The following is a 25,018-nucleotide window of genomic DNA, read 5'->3' as shown; positions in this document are numbered from 1 at the left end:
TCACTACAGTGAACCCTGATATTCGACCCAGTTATCATCTACCATTTATCATTCTCCCTTGCACATGAGTTCTTAATCCTGGAATCAGCAACCTGACTATGATCCCCAAACCTGCCTTCAGAGTTCCTTTCTCATGCACTACTGCAAACATCAATCCTGTGATCTATTGCACAATCTGACATTCCCTTGGACAGTCTGTAGAGAACCCTTCACATTCTCACAGTCTCTGATTTAGTTTGCTACTTATTCAAAGTTAGGTTTGTCAATCTTGCCAATCCTCTCTAACAGTTAAAACATACTGTGCTCACTGTGGCAGCACATATACTAAAAAATTGGAACGATACAGAGATTAGAATGGCCCCTGTGCAAGAATTACACATAAATTCATGAAGCTCTCCATATTAAAAAAAAATGTACATAAACCTAAATCTAGAAATAGAAAACAAATTTGGGATGTTAAGTAGTATTTCTATATCAATGTACAAGTATAAATGTGATTCCTTCTCAAATATCTGGGAGATGCTGAGCATTCACAGCCTGTGTCATTTTTCCATGATTTTCCAGAGGTTAAAAACAATAATTAGAATGTGGGTCTCTGGAAATAAATGAGCAAAAATCAATGTTCAGCAGTAGCATATAAGAAAGAAGAGAAAGAAAGAACTTCTATGTAAGACAAGGATACTGGTAACAAGAGCTCACCACCCTCAAACATTTTTCTATCCTTCCAAGCCCAACTCAAGGCCTTCTTTCTATTGCACTCAAGGACTGTATTTAGTAAGGGATGGTTTATTGTATACTGGCTTAGCCTACATAAACTCCTTTTCCCCCTATTTCTTCTGTAGCCTTTGGTGTACTTGATCCAGTACTGAATATATGATAGATGACTGAATGATTAATCGATTAGATAATTTAAGAGAAATATTTCAACACTAATGAGATTCAGTTCCTATTAGAGATAGGTTTAAATTCAGAAGGAATTTGGTAAAATGCTTGTAATTAAAGAATATACCACCTTGGATGTTTTTAATAAATGAAAGGAACAAATGACAAATTAGAGGAACTGAGCCCAGAAATAAGGAATTGTCAAAAAATCATATATATATATATATATATATATATATATATATATATATACACCTAAGTGACTGAATGACTGTTTGACCAGAAACTATGACACACACTGACCACCAGGGGGCAGATGCCCAAAGCAAAGGCATGGAAACATGGAACAGACTGATGAATCTCAGAGGGAAGGGGGGAGGGGGGAGGATGGAAAGAGATTAACCAAAGATCTTATATGCATACTAGAGGCCCGGTGCATGAATTCATGCACTGGTGGGGTCCCTTGGCCTGGCCTGTGGGGATCGGGCCAAAACTGGTCCAGTGCATGAATCGAGATGGGCCGAACATGCCCTGGAGCCCTCCCATGTTCCCTCCCGGGGCCCCAGTCAGCCCCAATCAGGACTGGGTGAGATGGGCAAAAACCAGAGGTCCAACATCCCCTGAGGGGTTCTGGATTGTGTGCAAGAGGGTGCAAGCCAGGCTGAGGGACTGCACTAGGCCTCTAGTTGTATTCATAATACTTAATACATTTAAGTCCATACACTTTATCTGAAAGTTTGGAGAGTCTGTTACTATGGCAATATTGGTATGAATTTTCACAGACAGATGCCAGGATGTTTTAAATGTTGCTCTGTACCTATTTTAGAAAAATATACAGAGCTCCTTATATTGAAATCCCATTTTATTTTCAAATCCAAATGTATTAAACTGACTTTATGTTTGCAAACTTAATCCTACTAAAATTATTTTAAGAATTTTGAAAATGTGCCAACAACCATAACAATAAACAGCATCTGGAACTAACAAAGCTACTTAGTTTAAGCAGATCAAAGTGTTTTTAAAAAAAGATCAATGATTTTCAGTATTCTTCTACCTTCTAAACTGACTTCATTGCTCCTATTCTGTAAACTATGTTTTTATTTTTTCAAGGTAGTAATCTTACCCAACCTGCCATTGATCTTACAGAAAATTCAAGAACGTTACTCTTTAGACCGATATATTTTCCTCTAAGGCTGGGAATCCATGTATGCTGGAGGGGGAATTAGGGGGGCAACTTAATATTTCAACTGTGCTGGTGGTAGGTGCCACTAACCTGCTCATTGATCAAGGGTCAACTACATTTCATTTTTTGGCCACTTGGAGAGTTTGGGTATAGTATAAGTGAATTATTTAATTTCAGTTGTCTTATACTGTTAGCATAGGTAGATGGATATTAATAAAGAAAGCAAAGGGAATTGGACATTGTTGAGTCTAATGGGCTGGGGAGCTGAATCAGACACTGATCCTGCTTGTTTCACCAGGAAAGCTACAGCTTCACACACTCTCCAGGGAACCCAGGGTCCTTCCCAGCAGATCACTGAGGAAAGGAACAAAACCAAGAGGGATGTAAGCACAGGCAATAGAAGCCAGATGGCAACCATAGAGGCCTGTCAGTCTAGCCTGGGGAAACAAGAGCTTGGTTGGAAGGTGGGCCCAGCGTACTTCCAGGAAAGCTTGGGAAGTTGATTGGTTATTTTGAAAAAGTTCCTGGTCCTTTTCAAGCCGGGGAACAAAGAGCTCTCTTTCCACTCCCTTGCCCCCTTCATTAGGTTCTCTCTCCATAGTCACCATGCGGCCTTAGCAGCCTTATGGTTGATGGTGGCTCAGACTCAGACACAGGTTCCAGGCAGAAGCCTAGGTACAACAGCACAGCAATGGATCATGGCCTGGGACAGCGCTAAGCTACCTGGACAGAGACTGAAACCACTTAGCAGCTGCCTGTGCCCTGGGACCAGGTGGGATTCAAAGCACGAAGCTTTAATATGGCACAGGATTTCTGGACATTGGCCCTATTTCTGGCCCTGATTTTCCATGGTGGGACAGACAAGAGGTGGGGCATTGGAAACCCAGGGGCCACCTTTTATTTTCATCCAAATAAATCTTACCACTAGACCTCATCCTTTCTTGTGGGTCCTTGAAAATGCTTTTTCTTGTGACACCACAAGGACCCCACTTCCACTGGAAACAATATTGGAACTAATTAGAAAAAAAAAATAGGAGAACCCTTATCGGACCTTGTGCACTATTTTATCTCCAGTACCTGATACAGAATAAGTAAACATGTGCTCAGTATTTTTGAATGAATGGATAATTGAATGAGGTAAGGCTCAGCAGAGCAGGGGTAGATTTTTTTGCAGTGAAGACTCTAGTAAAATAAGTGAAAGCAAATCTGGATCTTAGACTTCTCTGCAAGAAGGAGGTGATGAGAACAGGCAGGAGGCGGGACTGTACAGGTAAGAGCTGATATTTCTGGAGGCATAAACTCAGAAAGGCACTGAACATTTAGAATGAGAACTAGATTCATGAAACAAATGAGTTTGCAGGAATCAAACTAAAACTGATAGAAGGGGCTCTTCTGAAAAGTTTCTTCTGAGCAAGAAATATTGAATGGAAATGTATAATAAATATTATGCAAAATGTTAGTATGACTTTCCTAATGCAATTTGTTTGCTGTTTAACTTGATCAGATATAAGAATATTGACGAGGCCTCTATAGGCTTACTTAATCCAGCTATATTTATTTTTCAGAGTCCTCAAGTGAGTCAAATCAAATATTCCTACCAAGAAGGACTTTAGAGCCCTAGCTGGCTTGGCTCAGTGGATAGAGCATTGGCCTGCAGACTGAAAGGTCCCAGGTTCGATTCCAGTCAAGGGCATATGCCTGGGTTGCTGGCTCAATCCCCAGTAGGGGGCATGCAGGAGGCAGCCAATCAATGATTCTCCCTCATCATTGATGTTTCTATCTCTCTCTCTCTCCCTCTCCCTTCCTCTCTGAAATCAATAATATATATATATATACACACACATATATATATGTATATATATATATATATATATATATATATATATATATATATATATAGAGAGAGAGAGAGAGAGAGAGAGAGAGAGAGAAGGACTTTAGAAACCTGTTTAACTGAGGACACACAAGTGATTAATTATTATATACCCTACTGGCTTTAACAAATATATGATATATACTTAACTTCTTGATGTCCTAATTGTTATGGAAAAGAGTTGAGCTGACTATCCAAGTGAACATACAGGCCCATGTTACCTGTCCAGCTTTCTGATACTATCTACTCTGTGCAGAATATTCTCTTTTCCTGGTTCCTATCTCTCCTTCCCTTCTCTTTTCTCACCTGCTAAAGTCCTACTAACACTTCAAGACCCAACTAAAATGTCATGTATTCCTATGGAGATGTCTTGCTTAAAAGAGTCAGTTTTCAGGCCATCTGCAGTCTTCACTTATCACATTCTTTGTTTTATATCCCCTACAGCTCTTTTCCTTATCCAGCCATGATCCCTTTGATGGCAGGGATCAAATCATTTTTCATTTTTGTCATTCCAGAACCTGAATATAGCAGATGCTCAATAAATACTTGATGGATAAGTGAATGAGTGAGTGAATGAATGAACAGCTACTTTGCAAGAAGATGTCTTCTCTGTAAAAGATACAAACCAAACACAATGGGTCAGGTAGAAACAATCAAAACTGAAATGAATGAGAAATTAACAAACTTGAAAAACAATAATTCTTTATTTTATTTATTTTTATTATTTATTTTTCACTTACAGTTTACTTTCAATACTATTTTGTATTGGTTTTACCATAGTGGTTAGATAAACATATACTTTACAAAGTGTTGCCCCCAATATTTCTAGTACCCACCTAGCACCACACATAGTTGTTACAACATTATTGACTAAATTCCCTATGCTGTACTTTACATCCTCATGACTATTTTGTAACTGCCAATCTGTAGTTCTTAATCTCTTCACCTTTTTCATCCAATCTCCCAATGCTCTTCCCCTATGGCATCCACCAGTCTGCTCTCTGTGTCTAAGAGTCTGTTTCAATTTTTTTTTGTTCATTTATTTTGTTCTTTAGATTCCACATATAAGTGAAATCACTTTTGTCGTTCTCTGACTGACTTATTTCACTGACTCTTGAGTACCAAGTCTTGACATGTGGTAAGAGGTTGGTGCATGTCAAATCTCAGATAATCTAAACCTTCTTACATTAGCTTTATAATTAGTAACAACACTAACAAAAATTTTCTTACTCTTATATCATTACTAGTAGCCTTGCGCATGAATCTGTGCTCTAGTAGCTTGCTTCCGGTTGCCTCAGCTGGCCACCTGCCCACCACCACTGGTAGCTCTCCGCCCGCTGCCCCGCCCTCCTATAGCTCTCCACCACTTGTAGATTGGTCATGATGTTACAGCATAATGGATAATTAGCATATTCCCCTCTTATTATATAGGATTTAATATATATTCCTATTTGATAAAAACAGGTATAATTAAGATAAAATGTTCATCCTTTAAGTGAATGGACTCCCCTAACACACAGCAGTTCCATTTAATATGCAATTTCCTGACTAGTTATATACTAGTTTATTCAATTCTATATTTTATTCCAAAAATACCAGATCTCAATGACAGGCCATACTTATCCTTTAAGAGAAAAGTGTGCTTTCTACAGTTGTGTGTGTTAGTAGATGTTTTTGAACTATAAGATCAGGCTTCATAAATATATCCCTCTGTTCTTACCTATGCCGGGTTTATTCTGTTTGTTCAAGCCAAGAGCTAGGACATAAAAGGATGTTTTCTCAAGAGACCAAGTATTAGAAAGGAATGCATCCAAGGGCGTAGAACATTCAGTCTGCCAAGAACAGAATCAAATATCTGAAAGTATAGTTTGATTTCCTAGTTACTAAGATTTTATAGTTGTCAGCCTACCCTCTCTGAACAGGATTGGTTCCCGCAAAAGAGCAAAGAAACTATGGTAAATGTTGTTGGGATAACGGGGGGTGTTCAGGGGTACAGAGCCAGACTGGCCTCCATGTTGAGAAGCAAGTTTGGAGACAGACAGTGCAGGCTTCTTCCTTTACTCCTATGAAACCTTTTCCTTTGGTCAGAAAATACCAGGGAAGGATGAGTTGTAAAAACTAAAATCTGAGGTTATGAATTTCTGTAAGCCCAGTGAATGGAGGGATTGGAAGTAAGAATTAGGAGAGTGGGATTTCCAAAGAGTTATCTAGATTTAAATTTAAATATACTATAATTTCCCAGAAAGGCAGTTCAAGGCTGGGAGAAGAACAAAGAAACAAAGTTATACAAAAATCAGAAGCAAGGAAGTAAAGTAATAATAGGAGAAAGATGCTGGGAATCATCAACTACCTTACGTTAGAAGCATTCATGTGCAGTCAGGGGCCCTAGGGATTCACAAGGTCAAAACGAGTTTCATAATTATGTTAAAACATTATTTGCCTTTCTCACACCCATTTTGACATGAATGCACAGTATTGTTTTCCAAAAGCTACATGATGTGTGATATCACAACAGATGGAGTGCAGAGGCAGATATGAGAATCTGTCTTCTACTAGGTCAGACATTAATGAGCTTGACCAAAATATAAAACAGTGCCATTCTTTTCTCTTTTTTCTTTAGAAAATAAGTATAGTTGTTTTTATAAAATATGTTATTTAATGGGTGGTTATTTACTAGTTTTATTTTAAATGAACCAATATATAACTATTTATTATTTTTTATTATTCTCCCAGTTTCTCAAGCTATGACTCATGGAGTAAGCCTGCATTTTTTTTCCATTCACTCATTTCCCTGTATGACATCTCAGCTATCACCAGAGCCTGTAAGCTTTACTAACAAAATCTACCTCTGATCTGCTCACTTCTTTCTCTCTCTAGTGCAGCACCATAACTTGAGATCCAATACTCTTTGACATGACAACAGCACCTTTGCTGACACTCTTGCTTGTCTTTTACTCTTGCCTTTCCCAGATCCATTCTTTCACTCAGCAAGGCAATGCTATCCCAATGGTACAGCCCAGTGTCAAGATCCTGGGAAACTTTAAAGGATATAGCACACTGTGACTTAAGAAAAATGATCATTAATGCAATTTTTTAAAATATACACAAAATAAAAAATAACTCATATTTATTTTAAAATCTAAAGATGGCCATATCAGCTAGTCAACAGAACACAATTAGTTCTAGAAAAATTATATTTAATTAGGGACATGGGTGCAGTTTAATATGCCTGATAAGATGCAATATAAGGTCTCCATAAGAGAGAATGTTTGGTTCATGCCTATCTCTCCATCGTCATCTCATATATTTTCCCACTTACTATGATCCAACAGCATTGATGGGGTTACTGGTCTTAGAACATGAGATGGTCCGTCCTACCTCTGAGTCTGGGCATGTTCAGTTTCTTGAATCTAAAATATTCTCCAAACTAATTCAATAAATAGTAGTCATTATTTTTGCTCAGCCTATCACCTGAGAAAGATCCAAAGCATCACACTATGCTTCTGACTGGAGAAGAAACTCTTCCTCAGGTAGTCTATTTCACAAATGAGGCTTTGAAATAGTAGAGCATTTTACTGAACCAGGAGTCTTGTGGATTAATTATCCTCAAAGCATTTTCTACTTCTCACACTTCTCTAGGGTTCTGATTCTTTCTTGTAGACATGCCCTGGGTGAATATACAATGAAACTAGACTAGGTAATGTCAAGGTATTCTCCAATTTCCTGGGAAGGATGGAAATTGGGATCCACTGTCAGTCTGACAAGGAAAGGACACTTATTCCTGCCAGCCCCACAGGACTGAAAGGCTGTCCCTCTCCCTAGTTGGTGTAGATTAATAATAGCACTTGTAACAAAAATGGCTACATATTTTGAACACTTGTACCATTGATTTCTCACAACTCTGAAGTAAGGATCCTAAGGAAATTACTATGCCATTTTTCAGACTAAGAAACTGAGTCTCAGAAATTTAAGTGTGCAACTGCTGAGTGGCTGATTATGCCTCTTCACCTCCAAAACTATACAAGGAAACTTCTCTATTATTACACTCTCCTAAATAGCTATTAACCCTTTGCACTCACTTGCTTTTTTCTTGATTCCTGCTACCGATGCTAACCGTGTCGAGTCACACTCGACATCCGAGTGCAAAAGGTTAAGGATGAGAAGAAGAACATCACTGGTATCCTATCTAATAAAACAGTAATATGCAAATCATCACTCCGCTACACTCACAAGCCACGCCCACCAGCCACGCCCACCAGCCAATCAGAAAGGGAATATGCAAATACACCTAACCAAGATGGCTGCAGCCTCGGAGAGTAGTGGTTATTGGAACTGGGATATTGGAGCCGAAGATCAGAGGGGAAGATCGGAGCCAGCGGGGGGTCCCCCACAGGTGATCAGAGCAAGCTGGGGTCCCCCACAGGTGATCAGAGCCAGCTGGGGTCTCTTGCAGGCAATCAGAGCCAGCTGGGGGTCCCTGTCCAGGGCTGAGCCTCAGCCAGAGGCTTAAGGCATTGGCTGGGAGCGGAGCTGGGCCATTGGAACCAGCTAGGGTCCCATGCAGTGATTGGAGCCAGCTGGGGGTCCCTGACCAGGGCCCAAGCCTCAGCCAGAGGCTTGCAGCCTTGGCTGGGGGTGGAGCCCTGCGATGGGAGACAGCTGGGGGTCCCTGCCCAGAGCCCATGCCTCAAACAGAAGCTTGAGGCCTTGGCCTTGGATGGAGCGGGGTATAGAGCCAGCTGGGGGTCCCTGCCCAGGGCCCGAGCCTCAAACAGAGGCTTGCGGCATTGGATGGGGGCGGAGTGGGGCGATCAGAGCCAGCTGGGGGTCCTGCCCAGAGCCCTAGCCTCTGCCAGAGGCTTTAGGCCTTGGCTGGGGGTGGAGCCTGCGAGCGGAGCCAGCTGGGGATCCCTGCCCAGGGCCCAAGCCTCAGCCAGAGGCTTGTAGCCTTGGCCGTTGGGGTGGAGCCGGGCGATTGAGCCAGCTGGGGTCCCTTGCAGGTGATCTGAGCCAGCTGGGGGTCCCTGCCCAGAGCCCAAGCCTAGAGGCTTGCAGCCTTGGCCGTGGGTGGAACTGGGCGATAGAGCCAGCTGTGGGTGTCTGCGGGCGATTGGAACCAGCTTGGGGTCCCTGCCCAGGGCCCGAGCCTCAAACAGAGGCTTTTGGCCTTGGCTGGGGGTGGAGCCAGCTGGGGGTCCCTGCCCAGGGCCTGAGCCTCAAACAGAGGCTTAAGGCCTTGGCCAGGGGTGGAGCCTGGCAATCGAGCCAACTGGGGGTCCTCTGTCAAGGGCTGGAGGCTTTAGGCCTTGGCAGGGGCGGAGCCAGAGATCACAGGAGATAGGTGTGAACTACAGAGGAAATACCTTTTCTGACCGCTCACTGGCTAAGCTCCCTGTATGCCACTGGTAATATTCTTAGTAACTTGGGTATAAGAATCCAAAAAGGTGATCTAGGGCTTTTCCACCACACTCCTGGAGAAAAAAATGAAGATCCGCTGCTGGAGGGCTAAGAAATGTCATAACCTGCCCTACACGGTTTGGCTCAGTGGATAATGCCTAGGTTTGCCAACCGCAGAGTCCAGGTTAGATTCTGATCAAGGGCATGTACCTAAGTTGCAGGCTCCTCCCTGGCTGGGGCCCAGGTCAGGGCTCATGAAGGAGGCAAGCAATCTAAGAATTCCTCTCACTTTGATGTTTCTCTCTGTCTTTCCCTTTCTCTTTCACATTCTCTAAAAGTCAATGGAAACATATACTCAGGTGAGGATAAAAAAAAAAAAGAAAGAAAGAAATGTCATATTCTATGAAAGACACATCTTGAAAATGCCTAAAGAAAGTTGTCATTTTTTCTTGGTGAAGGGACTGGAGTCCGTGTTGATGAAAACACCTTGGTGGCTGCAGTGGCTGGCAGTGGCTCCAGCAGCGGGGTAATGGGGCTGGCGCCTTTCCCTGATCAGCCTGGTTGTCTCTCACAATGGGAGGCCAGAGGGCCTAAGCCGTCAGTAGGACATCCCCTGAGGGCTCCCAGTATGTGAGAGGGGGCAGGCTGGGCTGAGGAGACACCCCCCCCCCCAGGGCACGAATTTTGTGCACCGGGCCCCTAGTAACTTCTATAAATAAAAGAAGTTACCCTTCTATGCTCTAATTAGTGTAGCTCATACATTTTAGAGCCAGTATTTTGAATCCAGATCTTTCTAATTCCACTACCCTGTGCTCCCCTTTAGAACTTAACTCAGTGAAAAAATAGGAAACCGAACATAAGCCAAAACAGTGCATAGTTTTCTTAATACATTGGATATAGAACAAGCAGGATATATCCTGTCTTTACTTGTCTTATAGAGAAACTTTAATAATCACATGGCTCCTCAGGTCACAGAAATATATAAATACATCAGGATTAAAATAATGGCAAAGAGATAGAAATTGAAAAATAAAAAAAAAAAATAAGGAAAGAGAGGGAGTACAAAAAAAAAAGAGAGGAGACACACACTAAAAAAAATCTGCATGAGAGAGAAAACAATAGAGCAGAGCAAAGAAATATCTTCCAGTGAAGGGGAAATAAGGCATCACTTATAAAGGTGGATGTTCCTACAGCACTCACAGAATATAAGTTCATTGGTCATTCTAAGCGACTTCTGCATCACACTAAGATACTGAGGATAGGAAGGGTAAGAATAATTCCTTTGGAATAGTTACATGCTCTCGGATTATTAATTTGGAACTGTCATCTCTGGGCCAAAATTAACATACTTCAGAAATACTGAAATTATCCTGGAACACTAATCCCATCTCACTGAAGCTTTTTTATTGATGTCTATATAGTTGTGAGATGAGATAGGAAATAATTACAGAATAGAGTCTGTTATTGACTCTTGGTTGTGTTTTGGAGTTATTTTTCTCAGAAGTGTGACAATTAGAAGACAGAAATTACTATTTTACTATGTTCCTAGTGAGATATAATAGCTGATATTTTTAAGAAACATGATAAATGCTAGTATGAAACAGAACTATGACAACTAATGACAGCAGGGAGACAGATTCTGATTAAAGCTATTGTTCTGCAGTTCCTCCAAATCCTATGAATATCTTTAGAAATTAAAATACATGCTGCACCTTAAAATAAGATGTCAGTAAATTCTTCAGAAACATTCAAAGTTCAAGAAATAATACTAGGTTCAACTATATATAACAGTCAATATTTAATCTTTATGATCTATAAAAATGCCATTCATACAGTTCACCCTGAAAGTAAAGCTTGCATTTCTTAAATGTATCCTTTCCGATTATTTTTACTCCATAGGCATGAGTTTCTTTATATTAATTAAAAATCATTCAATATCCTGTCTTTACTTGTCTTATAGAGAAACTTTAATAATCACATGGCTCCTCAGGTCACAGAAATATATAAATACATCAGGATTAAAATAATGGCAAAGAGATAGAAATTGAAAAATAAAAAAAAAAATAAGGAAAGAGAGGGAGTACAAAAAAAAAAAAAAGAGAGGAGACACACACTAAAAAAAATCTGCATGAGAGAGAAAACAATAGAGGAAGAATATAAAGAGAACCAAGTGAATGAAAAGAGAGACTGAGGAAGGGAATAAAAGAGGAGGAGAGGGAAGGAAAATAGAAGGGTAAGGAGAGGGTGGAAGAGAAAGGAAGAGACAGAGAATGATCCATCTTTGCTCAGGAATGTATCTCTTTCTGACTAGATGCTGGTTTGTAAACCCTCAATCAGTGTTGGTGGTGGTGGTATTAGTGATGGCACTGCTTGTTCTATATCCAATGTATTAAGAAAACTATGCACTGTTTTGGCTTATGTTCGGTTTCCTATTTTTTCACTGAGTTAAGTTCTAAAGGGGAGCACAGGGTAGTGGAATTAGAAAGATCTGGATTTAAAATACTGGCTCTAAAATGTATGAGCTACACTAATTAGAGCATAGAAGGGTAACTTCTCTGAATCTTAGTCTCCTCTTTAAAGTGGAATTAATTATCAGTAAGTACTATGGACAAGTAGCTGTATTAATATAAACACCTTAGATTTTAGAATTATGTCTGCCTAAAGAAAAACACAGAAGGAAATAATCTATAATAATAAAACTGTAATATGCTAATTAGACCGGATTTCCTTCCTTCCGAACAAAGCTGCAGTGGGCAGGGGCCACAGCAGAGGCCAAGGGCCACAGAAGAGACCCCCCTACCACCACCACAGCAGCGACGGGCAGGGGCCAGGGTCAAGGCCCTTGCACTAATTTCATGCATCAGGCCGCTAGTCCTATATAAAAACAGTGGTAGTGAAAGGGTAATGACAGGAGAACTTTGAAAGTTTGGGGTAATATATTATGTTACTAGTAAAATGGAAATGCATATATTTATAAAATGTTTAACTTAAATATTCAGTACTGAATATAATTTTGTATATTTAAAAGACAAAACCACAGAACATTGTTCTTTTTATGTTGCATCCTTAATTGATCTTTTTATTTATTGTTTTGACTTTATTGATTAAGGTATTACATATGTGTCCTTATCCCCGCATTGCCCTGCACCCCCCCCCCCACACTCATGCCCTCACCCCCCAGTGTCTGTGTCCACTGGTTAGGCTTATATGCATGCATACAAGTCCTTTGGTTAATCTCTCCTCCTTACCCTCACCCTCCCCTACCTTCCCTCTGAGGTTTGATGGTCTGATCGATGCTTCTCTGTCTGTGGATCTGTTTTTGTTCATCAGTTTATGTTATTCATTATATTCCACAAATGAGTGAGATGATGTGATATTTATCTTTCTCTGACTGGATTATTTCACTTAGCATAATGCTCTTCAGTTCCATCCATGCTGTTGCAAATTGTAAGAATTCCTTCTTTTTTACTGCAGCATAGTATTCTATTGTGTAGATGTACCACAGTTGTTTAATCCACTCATCTGCTGATGGGCATTTAGGCTGTTTCCAAATCTTAGCTATGGTAAATCAGCTGCTATGAACCTAGGGGTACATATATCTTTTTTTAAAATCACCTCGTGTTCCTACTTTCTGATGAAAACACTTCATCACATTCCAGAAATGTAATGCTTTTTTTTTTTTACATTTATTTTTTTTAATTTTATTGGGGTGACATTACTCAACATGAGTGTATAAGTTTCATGTGTGGATTACTAATTTACAAAATCTGTATATAAGGCCATGTGCCTACCAAAGTCAAATCTCCTGTCACCTCATATTAGGACCCCTTTCTTCCCCCACCCTCCTCCCTCTGGCAACCACCACACTGCTGTTTGTGTTCATAAGTTTCAGTTTTATATTCCATATGTGAGTGAAATCATAATAGGTCTTAGCTTTTTCTGTTTGACTTATTTCCCTTCGCATAATGTTCTCAAGGTCCATTCGTGTTGTTGGAAATGATGCTATTTCATCAGTAAAGCTCTTACCCTACACTTCCCAGTGCCAAATCTCTATTTGGGCACAAAATATCTACCACCTGGTTACAGGCCTTTTTAAAGAGAAATAAAGTGGATCTTGACATTATAGATTTAGCATTCCTAGCTAACATTTCGGGAGTGACCACAAAGTTTCAGAATATGGGGTCAGTTTGTCCTTTTGGTGAGACGTGGGATGTTACTACAAATCCTTCCCAGCTGGTGTGAGGAGTGAGCCACTAAGGAAATGAGAGAGTCCAGCAGAGGCACTGGAAGGCACAGCTCGACACGGTTGTACTGTCCTCTTTCATTATCATTTATTCACTTTATAGGGAAAATCATAGGCTAAAGAGCTATTCATGACTCTGAAGATTGACAAGTTCCCTGGAGGGATCACTCACAAATGGGGAGGGTTTACTGTGTATCAAAAAGTTATGAAAATGTGAAGTCCCTTGCCTCAAACAGGTCAGACCAACACATTGCACTTCGTTAATGGGCTCTTTAGGCACAGGATGTATTAATTTATGGTAGGAAAATTATAAGCCTTGTGACAAAAGATAAAAAAGGTGCACTTGGTAGTGTGCTGTGAGCAGATGCTCTCTAAATTTCTCTAAATTGGGGGCCTGGGGACAGTCATTGTTGTAATTCACTACTGAACTTTTTTTGGCATGAAAGATTCATTTTTCCCTAATAAAATCTCTGAATACCCTGTGAAAGCAATGGAATAGTATGTTCTTAGCATCCAGATTTCCTTTAGGATTAAAGGGGAAATAATATAAGAATTGCCTTTCATTAAATTTCCTTATTATGTCTCCTAAAAATTAATTACTCCTTGAACAGACCTGATGTAAAACAGTCATGCATTGTATGTTTCCTATTTCCCACATAGCATCTTTTCAAAAAGTTAATTATAGCCCATGGTTTCAATTCAAAGGGAAATAATGAAAAGCAATGTGGGGGAGTGAAGAGATAATGATATCATTTTTAAATTAATTGAAGCATTTAAAAATTAACTGGCCTTTCTTAGAGTGTACTTTCTGTTAAAATATAATAGTTTATATACACATATGAGCATTCAATATTTATATTAAATGTGACTTTGAATGTTTTAGTCTGAGAAATAATGATCCAACAGGTAATTTCTCTTATTTAAAAAAAATCTTTCCATTTGTATAAGACAAAATGAAATGTTTCAGGTAAAGAATTTCTTTCAGCTGAAAACAAGAGGCCTGAATGGGGCTGTCTGCTAAGCTTTGTCTATAGATGTAATGTGGTTAAGCTCAGAGACAATGTCCTGTGGTCATCCTAATGAGACCTCTAGAGGTATAAGCATGACTTCTAGAGTTAATGTAACAAAATTCCAGAAAATAATTCTTCATAACTCACACACACACACACACACACACACACACACACACCAGGAAAATAACACCCAGTGGTCATAACACCTAGTTCTACTCATCACAAGACACACGCAGAAGGTAGAAGGTAGAAGACATTTCCCTCTCTCACCCAAAAAAAGAAGCCCCCGGGAATGAATGTACACAGGTCACTACGCAGGTGTAAGTAAATTTAAGGCTACAACACAGGTCTCACTCATCTTTCCATTGTAGTCAATATGCCTGATTCTTGTCCACTCTGGAACCTCTATTGAAAGAGGCAGTAATATTCTTCGGGCCTATTTGAGCCAGTTACTCCCATACTGGGTCCGGGGAGGCCAAGGAGAGATTAATTTACTTAGAATGGTTTTGCGTAAACCTGTCTGCTCTGGAGCAGTCACTCCCTGAGAGTACTGAATCTATTGCAGTTTCTGGGAATTTCTTTTTTCTAAAAGAATGTGAACTATCATGGGTTAATTTGGAAATGACCAACTCACCTACCAAATAACACTGTGGCTAAAGACACTGAGAAGCAGACAAGTCAGTGGCCATGGAAACTTCCTTTGTGATCACAGTAACGATCAAGGGACCCCTTGTTTGCCCAGCTCCTGACCCAGTAGCTTTAGTTACCATCTCTCAGCCCAATCTGTCTCTTATTATTTGACTTCCTTGTCTCAACACTATGGACGTGAGGTGTATCCACCCATTTTTGTTAAATTACATTGCAGGAACAAATGAAATAGTTCTGTGGCTTACAAAAACAAGGTTATTTCTCACTCACATTATATATTGAATATTGGTTAGCAATGTTCTGCATTCCACATATAGTCTGAAATATGAAATCCAGGCTGAAGAATAGAAAAAACAATAAAACAAAAACAAACTATCTTATACACAGCTGTACCCACTGCAGAGGGGAAAAAGCAATGCCACACCCATGTGATGGCTCTTAAAGCTCTTCCCAGAAGAGGCAATATCAGGTCACATGTACGGGGTGTGTCAAATGTGGGCTTACAGCTGCTCATACAGAAAGTAATCCTATCTAATAATAGAATAATATGCAAATTAACCATACCTCCGTGACAAAATGGCGGCCCCATAGCCACAAGATGGCAGTGCCCAGTCCCCTCAGCTCTGCTGCTGGAGTGTCCGGCCTGTCTACAGGAGCAGCGAGGCTGGATCTGCCTCCGGAGGGGTTTTTGATCCACCCCCAGACACGGCAGTCAGAGCCCGTACAGCAGGGCATGGAGGCTTCCTTAGTGTGGCAGTGGGGAAGCCCCAGGCCCTGCAAACAGAGCCCAGACAGCAGGGCTTGGGAGCTTCCTTAGTGCGGCAGCAACCAGAGCACCACCAGGCCCCACAGACAGAGCCAGGACAACAGGGCATGGGGGCTTCCTTAGTGTGTCGGTGTCCTCGAAGCCCCCAGGCCTGGCAGAGCACACTGCAGGGCATTGGGCTTCCTTTGCATGGCACATGGCGGAGGCAGGCAGAGAGCGGAGAGCAGGGCATGGGGGCTTTATCTCCATGGCTGCAGCAAAACCTCCAGGCCGGCATAGAGCAGAGAACCACGGGGAGTGGGCCTAAGCCATCAGTAGGACATCCCCTGAGAGCTCCTGGATTGTAGAGGGTGCAGGTTGGGCTGAGGGACCCCCGTGCATGAATTTCGTGCACCGGGCCTCGAGTCTATACTAATAAAAGCCTAGGTGGTCCTCGCGCCCTTGCCACAAGATGGCCACCACAAGATGGCTGGCAGGAGAGGGCAGTTGTGGGCGATTGGGCTGGCAGGGGAGGGCAGTTGGGGGTGATTGGGCCGGCAGGGGAGCAGTTAGGCATCAATCAGGCCATTAGGGGAGCAGTTAGGGGCAATCAGGCTTGCAGGCAGAAGTGGTTAGGGACAATCAGGCAGGCAGGCAGGCGAGCGGTTAGAAGCCAGCAGTCCCAGGTTGTGAGAGGGATGTCTGACTGCCAGTTTAGGCCAGATCCAAATTGACAGTCGGACATCTCTCGAGGGGTCTCAGATTGGAGAGGGTGAAGGCTGGGCTGAGGGACACACCGCCGTGCACAAATTTCGTGCACCGGGCCTCTAGTACAATCCTATTGAATAAAACAGGAATATGCAAATTGACTGTTATGCCATAACAAGATGGCTGCACCCACAGCAGAGGCCAAGTTCCCATAGTGAGCCTTAATAAGCAATCAGCCAGCAGGGACCTGAGGCTGTGTGGCGCTGGGCTGGGGCAGGGGACCTCAGGCCATGCCCCCAGCCCTGGTGCCAGGCTGGGGACCTCAGGCTGCGCATCCCACCCTGGCCACGCCTCCCACCCGACGGGACTTGACAGGGGTGGGGCCAGCCAGGTCTGGATGTAGGCCAATGGGGGTGGGGCCGGCTGGGTCTGGGTCTCATGCAATTTCAAGGTGCATGAGGGTGGGCGGGGACTTGACTCTGGTTCCCATGGCATGTCCCAGACTCTGGCAGGAGGAAGATTTTCATATACATTTTACTAATTTTCTTTCATCTCTGACACTTCTATTATAGAGAAAGGGCAAATAGCAATATTAAAATATTTCTTCTAATTAATTCCTTTTAATGTGCATGAATTTTGTGAACTGGGTCACTAGTAATAAATAAATAGTAATATAAGAATAAACTGTTTTTGCGTACTCATGACTGTAAACCTATTTTTGACCCACCCTGTATTTTAGGAGCTACTGCGTGGGCATGGCTAGAAAGAATGTTAGTGGGATGAGGAGGTATAATTTTCTCACAGGTAGAGGTGGGAGGGTGGTGAACAATCCTGCAATTTCCTACAGATCTGGCCACAGTACTCAGCCACTCTGACCCACCTCAGCCCTCAGGACCCCAATCCCAGCCTTGCAGGCCTTGGTGGGCTGAGAAGAAAAGAGATCCATTTTTGTCAATATGTAAGACAGAAAATGTGAAGTTGAAGGCAGCTCAAACGCCACAGAAATATGCTTTGACTTGACCCATTTTTTTCTTTCAATCCAGTCAACCTTATGTGTCAGATTTTATACAAGAATCACAGGTTCATTTATGGTGTGTTATTTCATCTCAGCTCCGTGTGAGGCTCGGCAGTTATGTCATTTCTCATCCATCTGCTGTGATGGGTCTTCCCTTCCTCCCATGCTCACACCCCACGGGGCTGTCCCAGCCCGTGGCTCTGTTTGAAGTGATTTTCTGTGCTGGAAGAAACTCCCAGTTGTCACATGTCAAGACCAGAAAATAAAATAAAATGAAATAAAATGAAAAGGGATTTGTTGCACATTATTGCTCATCTTTCAAAATCCAGTGACCAAACATTTACCATTTACATATCTGTATCTGGTTATTTGCCTATACATATATATATATATATATATATATATATATATATATATATATATATTTCCTGCAGATTTTAAGGACAGTTTTCAGAAATTATAATTACAATTTGAAATGCGTGTCATTCAATTGAAATGAACAGTGTTTTACTTTTTAAAATGCACTTCAATTTCTCTGCTTGGTCTACTTCTAAACAAAACAACTCACTTCAACAAGGCCCTGTGCTTTCTGGTTGTCTTACATATCCTGGGTTATATCAAGAAAAAGACTAAAAAGCTTTTCTTCAATCCTTCCCTGTATGTCAAGGAGACACCATTGAGTGAAAGGCCACAGGAAGACAGCTTACGTGTACAGCATGAAAAGAGATGGATATATGGAAAAGTATCCACGTTATTATATAAATTTAATGTTGGCAATAGTTGTACAACTTTGTGAATGAACTAAAACCATTGCCCTGTCCACTTTAAATGAGTGAATTAGATGGAAAGTGAATTATCTCACTAAAGCTGTTGATGTGTGTGTGTGTGTGTGTGTGTGTGTGTGTGTGTGTGTGTTTATTCTCCATATTGTTGCTTCAAACTATCGTTACTGGTATCTATATTCATAAAAGCCTAAGTGACTGTCACAACCAAACGACTGGAGCGACTGGTTGACCAGTCGCTATGATGTGCACTGACTACCATGGGGCAGACACTCAACACAGGAGCTACCCCCTGGTGGTCAGTGCACTCTGACAGCCAACTTCCCACAGCAGGCCAACCTCCTGCAATCCCTCCCCCTGCCTGACCTGCCCTGATCACCCGCCAGGTCGAGGGACCCCACCCGTGCACAAATTCATGCACCAGGCCTCTAGTATCCTATAAATAGTATCATGTTATAAATATCGTTCTCATACCAACTGTCACCTCTTCCTGTGTTTTATTTTGAAGATGGCTGTTGAAACTCCCACTTCTTCCTCTCTTCCTCCCACTCTCTCTTCCCAACTGTCCTTTTTAAGGCAGTCCTACTGCCACAACTTAACTTCTTTAAGCACTGCAGACCCAAACTCCCCGCTGCTCCTTACCATGACTTAAATCCATAGTTCTTCCCATGCTGCCCACTTGGTATTGGTAACCTTCCTGGGAGACCAGAAATCGGGAGAAGGAAAAGGAGTCCTTATCTCTCCCTGAAACCCTCCCATCACCCGTCCTTCTGTCCAGATGGAGCCTGTGCATCTCTGTGATGTGCACTACAAGCCCTCCTGGTCCCCAACCTGCAAACAGCAGGTCATAGGACTTCTCAGCCTCCGAAATCCTATAAGCAATTCCCATGATAAATCCTCTCCAAATATATAACTCCATCCTCTTGGTTCTGTACCTCTGGAGAAGTTTCACTAATACAATGCCTCACCTGTTAGATCTCTAACATCTCTAGTCTTTCATAAACCAAGCAGTGGGTCTTGTGGGATTCTGTATACTTGGAAGACTTCAGAAAGAAGGCAGAGGTTAAAAGGGAAAGTTCTGACAAGGAAATCCTTATCACACTCTCACTCCCCACCTTCCTTTCTGAATTCTACCTCTCCCTGTAACTCTCCTCTCCCAGCTCCACAGGTGAGTCCCTGATCAACAAATAGTGTGGGAGTTTTATGTAGTATGCATGTTTCTGAAAATAAATTTTGAAAACTTCAGGGTTATTCCAGCGCCCTGCACCTGTTGTGTGAATTTGCCCACAGGGTTTCCCAATTCCCTGGGCTTGGAGAGCAGCTCAGCAGAGTCTCCATTTCAGCTAAGATCCCCTTATATTGCCCTTGTTTCTCTCTCATCAGATGACATCCTTCAAGGCAGAAACCATGCCATCTTCATGGGTTTCCCCTGTGCCTTGAACAGTGCTTAACTATAGAAGATCCTATATAATAAAAGGGTAATATGAAAATAGACCGAATGGCGGGACAACCGAACAACTGAACAACCATTCGCTATGACGCGCACTAACCAACAGGGGGCAGATGCTCAATGCAGGAGCTGGCCCTGGTGGTCAGTGCGCTCCCACAGGGGGGGCTCTGTTCAGCCACAAGCCGGGCTGACAGCTGTGAGTGCAGCGGTGGTGGGGAAACTCTCCCGCCTCCTCGACAGTGCTAAGGATGTCCAATTGACATCCCCTGAGGGCTCCTGGGCTGCCAGAGGGATGTTTGACTGCCAGCTTAGGCCTGATCCCCCAGGGGTCCCGGACTGCGAGAGGGCGCATGCCAGACTGAGCGACGCCCCCTCCCTCTGAGTGCACAAATTTTCGTGCATTGGGCCTCTAGTGTTTCATATAAGTTTGCTGTATAAATTTCTAACTGCCACACTCCTGGTTTCAAAATCCCACCACATGTCCCCTGTTTTCTTTAACCACTTACCTGGCCCATTTTCCAGGCAATTTGATAACATTTTCCTTTCAATCATTTATTCCAGTGATTCCTCTATGCTCAGTCCACACCCATAACCATATTATTCTAGACTCACCCCCAGATTCTGCATGCTACAATTAAGTAATCAACAAAAATACCATCATACACTTGAACAGATCTCTTCTTTTTGTTTTGTTAAGTTATACAAATTGGCTCCACGTATCTCCAGTGCAATCCTTGTTATGTAGCAGGAGACAATCAAGACACTGAGGCCACAAGAGAAACATAACTTACCTGGAGTTTCTACAGTCATTTCATGCAAAACTGAAACCTAAATAGTGACAGGAAGAGCCCAAGTCAGGTATTCTTTATGGAAAGTAGCCTTGCTTGATTCTCCCCTCATTTTGAGCATAAGACAAGACACATATTTAGGGGATTTGGGAAAACAAAATTCTCAACATCCACACCAGAATTTTATGCTTAGGCTTCCCATTACCACCAGTAAGTACACTTGGTCAAAAACACCTTATAGCCCCTACATTTTTAAAGCTCTCCTTGTTCAAAACACACCTTAGCAAAAGCACTTCTGCTTGTTGGTTTAATAACGTTCATTTCAAATGGCATCTGTTTTGGCTTGATCCTAAACAAACTTTGTGTAGCAAATTGCAAACACCTCAGGCACCTCTTCCATCCCCTCCGTAGGTGACTCAGTCCCTAAGGCAACACTCTATACCGCAGGTGAAAACACAGAAAAACAAGCCCTCAGCTCTGTGTGTGCGCCACACAAGCCCAGAACAACGGCACCCGTGTTAGCTAAAACACAGCCTGTTCCAAGTCATCACTGCAATTCAAAGCCGGACCTAAGCTGGATGAAAGAAACCTCTCTAATCCGCAGCGTTGACCCGAAACAGTGGAAACTTGGCTCTCCTGGCATCACCCTGCTGTGCACCGTGCCCACATACGGCATGGTGCGCAATTAACAGAGGAAGCCGAGGCTTCTGCAGTGCTGAAAGTTGACCCATTTTTCTGTGAGGGTAGATAACATACACTTGCCAAGCCCCAACAAGGCCTTTAAACATAATACAAATTCCTGAGCTTTGCAATATTGTCTCCCACCACTGGTATCCAATTCTACGCCTCCCTTCCTCTTTACTTAATTCCTACCTTCCTGCAGTTCTCAGCTTAGATCGCAATTCTCCCAGGAAATGTTCCCGATCTGTTACCTTGCCTGATTTAGGAGTACAGCACCCGGTCCTCCTCCTCGTTTTAGTATTCATCACAGTGTTTTGGAATTTGCTGGTCTATCTTTCTGAATCCTCCACTAGGCCATCAGGGGGAAGCCTTGCCTATTTTGTGTGTACGAAGACCTCCCGCCCAACACATTGCTAGTACAGGGTAAGACTTTGGTAAATTCTTACTGAAAGAAAGAAGCTGTGCTTATAAGACCGAGTTTGGTTCTGTGGTTTCCTTTTCAAACTGCTCCTTCCTTCAAGGGGTACTTGTACTTGATTAAATAAAAATTTAATTTTTTACATTTAGCTTCTTCTTATAACTTTGATGTTCATTACTTGAACCACTCTTTCAGCAGTTCCAAAATGGTAGTAGGCCAGGTAGAAAACTATAATATCAACAATTTGAAAACTGTAGTCTAATGGTAATAATCTTAAAATCCTGTTCTGGCCATTGTAGATGGACTACTAACGATAATCAGGTGGAGAGCCATAGCTGAGGGGAGAGTGAGAAATATGCATATACTGGTTTGGTCCAGGGGCTTGGCCTCTGTGCTGGTGCTGCTCTCGTTCTTTCTGGGCACAGGCACTACTTATAAGGAACCCACGGCCTGACTCCCCCTTCCCTGGCCATTTGCTCTCTGCAGTTGGGCTGGACAATGTAACTATTTCTGGCCAATGAATTCTGGACAACAGTGACATGCACTGGCTCCAGAATGTGAACAGTTAATGTCTAGTCTAAGAAGCTCTAGTTTTATCCTTGTCCGACCACCTCATTGTGTGATATTCCAGAGGATAGAGTGCATATTAAGCAGAGTCTTGGAACACGGTCCATATGGAACAGTCTCCATGACCGGGGACACAGAGTATGCGTTCAAAATAAACTGACATTGTAGGGCATATTGTTACTGAGTCACAGCCTAGCCTACACTAACTGAGTTTCTCTTTTGTTTGAACAGGGGCACCCAGTGTCTCTAGTTCTGGGAAGAGAGGAACTTTGACCAGATAGGATATTCTCACCAATATTCCCATTTTGTGCACGTGCCAGGGTCAGGTTTGATTATGACCTTAAAAGTTAGTCCCTAAGTACCCTTCCTTCTGCAAGAACTTACTGCAGTAAGTGACATGTTTGTGTTCACGTGTTTGTCCCCCACGGCTAAACCATTAGTTCTCCAAGGCAGGACATTAGTTTCTTTAAATGACTCCCAGAGGACTTCGATTAAGGGAGTCCCAAAAAATAACTCCCAAGAAGTCCCAGGAGCAATGCATTAACTCCTGAAGGAGTTATATTTCATAGATCTGAAACAACCAAATGTTAGCCCAATGCTCAGTATATTTCTCCATCATGGCTTTGGTAATAAATGATCACCAATTTAGTGGCTTGAACAATACACAGTTATTATCTTAACAGTTCTGGACATCAGAAATTTGAAATGGAGTCTTTGGGCTAAAATCAAGATGCTGACAAGGCTGCATTCATTTCTGAAGGCTTCAAGAGAGATTCCATTCATTTGCATTCACTCCATCTTCTAGAGGACGCCCTCATTCCTGGGATCATGGCCACTTCCTCCATCTTTAAAGCCAGCAATGTTGGGCCAAGTCCTTCTCACACTCTCACACTGCCATCTCTCCGGTGCTGTCTTTTCTGGCCCCTCCTCTACTTTTAAGGGCCCTTTTAATTATATTGGGCTTACCTTGATAATCCAAGATAATCTCCCTACTTTAAAGTCAGCTGACTAGCCGCCTTAAACACATCTGAAAAATCAATTCTCCAAGCCATGTAACCTAAGAAATTTACAGATTCTGATGATTATGAAATAGATACCTTGGAGGTGGGATATATTCTTCCCACCATCTTGGGTTAAACCAGCAAAATCACTGGAAGGCATTTATAGATTCTCCACTTCATATCTGAAGTAGCCATTGTCTACCATAACCGTATTTTATATAGCCTATAAACACCCTCTGTGAGACAGATTATTCTAGTCTTCATCCACAGGATGAGAAACATATTGAAAAAAAACCAAACCCTGTATAGTTTTGAGGCAACTAGAATAGCAAACTATAACAAACTGTAGTACTTTTGATTATTTACACTGAATTATTTAATGATTTTAAACAACAAAAATGTGTGAATGTATATATAATCATATTTGGTGGTAATATTAAACATTTATGAACGTGAGAAGACACAATGATTCTCCTATACCAGGTATAGCAGAAAGGCTAAATAACTTGTCCCAAATCATAAAGTTCCCTCCCCCGAAACTGACTTCCAATTGCTATCAGGAACTGACAGAAGATCAATAAAAGTTCCAATACAGCACCATTCCCCAAGAGCACAATGAGAGGAAAAGAGTATGTGGTGGTTGTCCAAGCCCAAATGTTAAAATTATGTGTTCATTATAATTACTTGTAGAATCAAGGTGGTATGGATGTATATGTTTTTAAAAAATATATTTTATTGATTTTTTACAGAGAGGAAGGGAGAGGGATAGAGAGAGAGAGAAACATCGATCAGCTGCCTCCTGCACACCCCCTACTGTAGATGTGCCCACAACCAAGGTACATGCCCTTGACTGGAATCGAATCTGGGACCCTTCAGTCCGCAGGCCGATGCTCTATCCACTGAGCCAAACCGGTTAGGGCAGGATGTATATGTTAATATAAGATTGAGTCAGTTTACAGCCTCAATGGCAGACAATATTCATGAAGCCTTAATATACAGAGGAGAAAGTCTTAAGTGTGCATTTTCCCTTAAAATATGTATTTTTAAAATATCTATGAGTATTTAATTATAAGTTTTGAAGTTTCACCAAAACATATTCTTCCAAAGGCCCCAAATGTCATAGTTCAGTGAAGATTAGAAGAGGTTAATTATTTTTAAATAACCAAAACCTTGGTAGCACCATTATATTTACACTAGTAAAGAAAATTCAAGATCACAATTATTTATTAAGACTTAAAGGAAATATACTGATGTCACTAACATGATGTTGGCATTGCAGATTAAGATAACTTCTGCCTCCAGAAGGAGTAGAAGGGATCATTTCCACACATCATTCTTCTACCAGTTGGTTGCCCAAGTTTTTCTGTAAGAATAATCTCATGAAGATGCAGTCCTTCTCAGCCTAACAAGTGCAATTTCTATAAGCCTACAAAACAATAGTAATGTTCCTCATTTATTTAGCACTGTCTTCTTGAGTAAGCATGTGAATATTTATGGGTGTGGTGACCAGGACTGCAATTATTATTCCCATTTAGCAGAGGAGGAAGCTGGGTCTAACAGAAGCTAAGGGCTATTGGAAAAACGAGTCGCAGACCTTAGCTCATTTCAGAAAACTATTGTTTCC

General features: G+C 41.8%; 1 non-coding gene across 1 annotated transcript; it reads left to right on the top strand.

The window, feature by feature from the left end:
* Window positions 1–300: 300 nt before the first annotated feature.
* LOC114228120 (U6 spliceosomal RNA) lies at window positions 301–406 on the top strand. Its single transcript, XR_003614200.2, has one exon. It is a non-coding gene; the product is annotated as a U6 spliceosomal RNA (small nuclear RNA).
* Window positions 407–25,018: the final 24,612 nt, after the last annotated feature.

Source organism: Eptesicus fuscus, chromosome 15 (assembly GCF_027574615.1).
Source record: "Eptesicus fuscus isolate TK198812 chromosome 15, DD_ASM_mEF_20220401, whole genome shotgun sequence".
Lineage (NCBI taxonomy): Eukaryota > Metazoa > Chordata > Mammalia > Chiroptera > Vespertilionidae > Eptesicus > Eptesicus fuscus.
Note: the sequence above shows the minus strand (reverse complement) of the source record. Positions and strands in the feature narration are given on the sequence as shown.